The sequence below is a fragment of the Condylostylus longicornis genome, unplaced genomic scaffold (genome assembly GCF_029603195.1).
Source record: "Condylostylus longicornis isolate FDR11 unplaced genomic scaffold, ASM2960319v2 ptg000022l, whole genome shotgun sequence".
Lineage (NCBI taxonomy): Eukaryota > Metazoa > Arthropoda > Insecta > Diptera > Dolichopodidae > Condylostylus > Condylostylus longicornis.
In genome coordinates, this window is record NW_026577991.1 from 3,865,469 (window position 1) to 3,870,698 (window position 5,230).

At 25.6% G+C, this 5,230-nt stretch overlaps 1 long non-coding RNA gene across 1 annotated transcript; it reads right to left on the minus strand.

The window, feature by feature from the left end:
• Nucleotides 1-213: 213 nt before the first annotated feature.
• LOC129606964 (uncharacterized) lies at nucleotides 214-1,070 on the minus strand. The gene is made up of 3 exons (XR_008696788.1): nucleotides 657-1,070; nucleotides 455-601; nucleotides 214-348 (listed from the first exon to the last, which is right to left on the minus strand). It is a non-coding gene; the product is annotated as an uncharacterized LOC129606964 (long non-coding RNA).
• Nucleotides 1,071-5,230: the final 4,160 nt, after the last annotated feature.

Sequence of the window (5,230 nt, forward strand, 5' to 3'; positions counted from 1 at the left end):
AATTTATCATTAATTTGTGTGTAGAGCCCAGCCTTGTCTACAATATAATGAATCGTTATAATTATTATGACTGGCACAATATGCGAAAAATATAAACAATTTTCATAATATTTTTCTTTTATTCTATGCTTTTTTTCTAGCACTTTTTCAAAAAAAATTTTTAAAAAATTTGTGCTTATTAGTTTTGCTCTGTCCGTTCGTCCGTCTATCCTAACAGTACCTCTTCACCCTTTAAGATAGAAAGCTGAAATTGCACATGTTCATAGATCTTTACTAGAAACTTATTTCCGTAGAAAAAAATTTGACCAATCTCCTCCTCCCTCCAAAGAGTTATAGCCCCTCAAAGACCTAAAAATGAAATTTTATAAACTATTTATTAAAACAAAACCAGAAATATTTTATAAATTTTATAAATGCAGAAAAAAATGGAAACAAAATAGTCATCAAAATTTACCATTATCTAAAATCCGTCAGTTTCAAATTGTTGACATCGTTTTTCTTCTAGACTGCAGGTTGTAAAACTCTCAAATTTTAGCAGCTTTTAGATATAATTTATAATTAATTTTACTGGAATAAAATTTTTTTACCGAAGTTAGCGAATCTGAAATTTATAAGATCCGGTGCATTAAAAAATGTAATTATTTATCTTAACTCACGAAATTAACGCTTCCTTCAAATGTTTTTTTGTGCCTCGTATTGGCACAAATAATGTATGCAATCTTTGACATATTTTGGTGATGAATGAAAGTAATTTGAATTACGTAGTATTGTGGTATATAGCGTGTTTTTAAAAGTACTATTTGTAAGTGAAGGGAAAAGTATTACTTTACAAACCATTGGTTTGATCCAACTTAATTTTTTGCTGTTTTTAGAAATTTCATAAATTTTTGTATTTCTTATGTGCGTTTATAAAAATATTTTATGTACGACCTTTTATGGTCTTTTAAATTTTAACAAAAAAGTAGTTCATTAACGTAAGGACGACGGCTACCAGACTTCCTTATTTATAATTTATTATACAGTTTCCGTTTATGTTTGTTTTTTTTTATAATATCCTTTGTATTCTCTTGTTCTAGCTATTCATTAATATTATCCTATTCATAATTATTATATAAAATATTTATGTTTATATTTTTGTGTATATATTTAAAAAATTTTAGTATGTAGCAATGGTTTATGGTAGCGTTTATTCGGAAAATTTATTTTAAATATAATTTTCTGTTTTCGTAATGGTTTTTCTTAACAAAAGTAAAAGATTTCTGAAAGTTTTTATTTTGTTTGTTTGCTTGTTTGTTTTATTTTTTTTTTGCTCAAGGTGAATTAAAATTAAATGTAAAATAAAAATTTATTTAATTGACTTAAGAAATAAAATGATTTTAAATTATAAAAAAATTATAAATAGGAAGTTATAAAAGAAATTTTTTATATTAAAATATAAAGTCTTTAAAGTGTTGTTAAATATGAGAGGAAATTATTTTAAATTTAATTTAAAGCATAATAGTTGCGGAGTAAAAACAATTTTAAAACAATTCCTTCCGCTCAGTTTTATGATGAATTTTTTTTTGTTAAAATTGTTAATATTTTCTGTTATTTTAGGGAATTCAGGCGTATTTTTATTGATAAATGAATTTCGCAAGGTGTTGAAGATTTTTACAGAGATCCACTCAAAAATACGTATTTTTTTACTGTTTCCAGTTTTGGCAGCATCGTCATCCTATTCTTATTTTATTTGTTTTCAGTAGTATCGTCGACTTATTCATGTCCTATGTATGCTTTTTAGAAAGATCTTATTATTTTCACAAAAAGTGGCTTTCAAAAGCTTTGAAAATTTTTTAGAGTGATCCTCCGAACAGCGTGTTTTTTCTAATTTTCTCCGTTTTCGCTAGTTTTCGACGGGTCCAAACGTTGTAAATATTTTTTAAGAAAAATCTTTGACTTCCCCAGAATATTTAGTAAAGATGAGAATGATATTTGCACAAAATGTGACTTTTTCGAGATATTGAAATATTTTACAGTGATCCGTCAAAAAATGCGTATTTTCTGTAACGTATAAGGCGGTATCAAGCAAAGTACATAGTTGTAATGTAATTATCTGAAAAGCAACAAAAGAATTAAGTGATTACTACTACCACACTTTACTACTATACTATTACGTAGTAAAGCTTAATATCATGCACCTAATACTCATCAGTTATTTATTAAGATTGCATAAAATCAAAATCCTAAAACAATTTTCTAATAACAATCAAAATTAGAAACTACTTTTTTCCATTTTTTTAAAATCACCATAATGAACGGATCTTGTTATTTTTCACTTTCTTTCTCTCCATCATAAGACTATAATAACATCCTTTATCCTGCGTCTATACAAATAATGTAAGAACATCCTTCGTTGCATAATATCTGAAATTGTATTTAACACTAGAGTTGTATAGTTTTGCAGGATAATTCTAAAAAAAAATGTTTATATTATTCTTTTCTTTCCCTTTTGTTTTATTATTTTTATATTGTGAAGATGGTGTGGTGTAAATAATAGTTTTAGTATTATGGTACCTAAATATTATATAGTTACTACATATTAGTATCATAAACCTCAATTTTACAGCGAAGTTTCTTAATTAAATTTAAATGCAAAAATAGAAAAAATGTAGAACAAAAAATTATGCTTTTATTCCCTTTTGGATAATTTGTTTCCTAAAAATTTTCACCATATCATTAATGAAATGAATGCCATATTACTCATTCATATACATAATTATACACATATGTATATATATATAGAAGAATACCTATTTATTGTATATTGTGTGTGCACCAACAATAATGTTAATTTTATTCTATTGAAATGGGACCGTGTATCTTTTTCTAAAGTACTATTTTTTTGTGTTAGGGAATACCTAACTGAAAATTACAAAAATTTACGAAAATGCAGAAATTGGACAAATATTTTGTATAAAACGGAATTTCAGAGGAAAAGTAAATGTAATTTGAAAATGAAATAAAAAAAATTGTGGTAAATAAGATATTAAAATTGTAATCGCATATTATAATAAGGATAAATGTCCTTTCCAAAGCCTTGACGTTTTGTTAGCAATGTGAATGTGTTCGTGAATAAAATTTATATACCAATTCACATTTTAACTTAAAATTGATGCTATCAAATATTTATAACAGGCAATGGCAGTAATTTTTTATTGGAAATTCCTCTATATTCATGAATAATATGTAATAATCAGGTAAGAGATTCTAGACAGGCAAGAGATATTAACGTTAATTTCGTGAAATACACGAAACTACATAATAAAGAATTAAATTGGTTTTGTTAATTTGATTTTTCATATTATATGATTTATTTATAATAGGCGCGCTTTGGATTTGACAATATACTTTCACATTTGCAAAGATAGAGGTATTATAAATGCTCATAATTATATGCTCATATCTATACATAATGTTAAATAACTCCTTAGGTAGAATTCCATATACAAAAGCGCATGCTATACATATAATTTCGGTAAGCAATTCCCGTTTTTTGCAAATTTAAAATGTTTGTCCAAATTTTGATAATGAGTTTGCCAAAAATATGCATTTGTTGAAACGCTATAAACTTGAATTGTCAAGTAGTATGCCCATTTCAATATATTTATTCGCGAATGCCAAATTTTATCAGCAAGTTTTTTTGTTTTGTATTTTCAAAGTATGCCAAATATCCTATAAAATATGAAATATGTAATTAATTTGTTTAATGACTTTAAAATATAAAATGAGAACTTACATTTTTTCGTTATTATTGCCATTCAAGCTAAACATGAAAATTTGATATTTGGAGTGCACAATTTTCACAAGGTTACTAGAGTTTTACAAAGTCTCATTTGATAACTAGTTGACGGCCAGTGTTCATTGAAGGTGCATTGTGTACATTTTGAATTTATAAAAACGAGGGATGCAATAATCGGTAGAATCGAATTTAATTTTCCACTCTTCTGTTAAACTTACCTATTAAATAATAAAAATAATAATATTAATAATAGTTATAATATGTAGTAATAAAATATGTTAGGTATATTAAATTTGCATAATTAATTTAAAAAAAAAATATTCATAATAGGGTGAAAATAAAATTTAGAAAATGTTTTTTAAAAACTCATCAAAATTTTCTATACAGAAATAATGAAAATATTTTTTAAAATTTTATGTTGGTCATAATTTTATATATATTATCTACATATATACATTATTGCATATTATATACATAATTATAAGAATATAATTATTGTGTTGACGTAATAATATATTCAAATAAATTATAACTATTAGCTTTATGCATAAATAAATTAAATTTTTTTTATTATTATAGATTCGAGATCGCCATTAAAAACAACAAATGGTTTAATTTTCATTCGAAAAGAATTTATAGATAATGAAAATCGTGTAAAGGTAAAAACATTTATTTTAATAGAATTTTTATATTATATACTAAAGTACATTGTAAAGTTGTAGATATAACGGTATGAGATAAAAAAGGTATAATAATAAAGCTACCAGAGAATGTAAGAGCTGGCGTGGTTTAACTATCCAAAATAAAATAAATAAAATCATAATCCTCATAATCCTCATAATCCTCTCAAGAGCAGAAGAAAAAATAGACAGAGATCATCTCAAAGAGCATAAGCCGGTTTTCGTGAACAACGTTGATGTATTATAGACCACTCGAATACACTAAGATTAAATGTGAAACAATCAGTTGAATAGAGCTCGACGTTAAACTTCGAAATGCCCTTTGACGCATTATACAAAATAGGTATTTGAAATTCATTGTAAAACATAGTAATGCCTGGGAAAATAATTAGAATGGTCAAGGCAATTTACAATGATAACGAAATAAGTTTACTTTACAATGGAAAATTAAGTCAGAAGAAAGACGAAAAAATGAAAGACTTCACAACATTTAACTATCTCGGTAGTATCATTATTTCAGATGGAGTGAGTGAAAAGAACATAACTAATATAATCAGATTGGCTAGAAGAGCATTCGAAAAGAGGTAAAGAACTTGAAGGTCACATCACCTAGCCATAAGTACAAGAATTAGAATATTCAACTCTTGCATTAAGTATGTACTATTGCGGCACGCAAATCTAAAAAGCATTATTAAAGTTCAGGTATTTATCAATAAATGGCAAGACCTTCTTGCCTTGTAGAATTAGCAAAAATAACCGTAGTTGATTAATA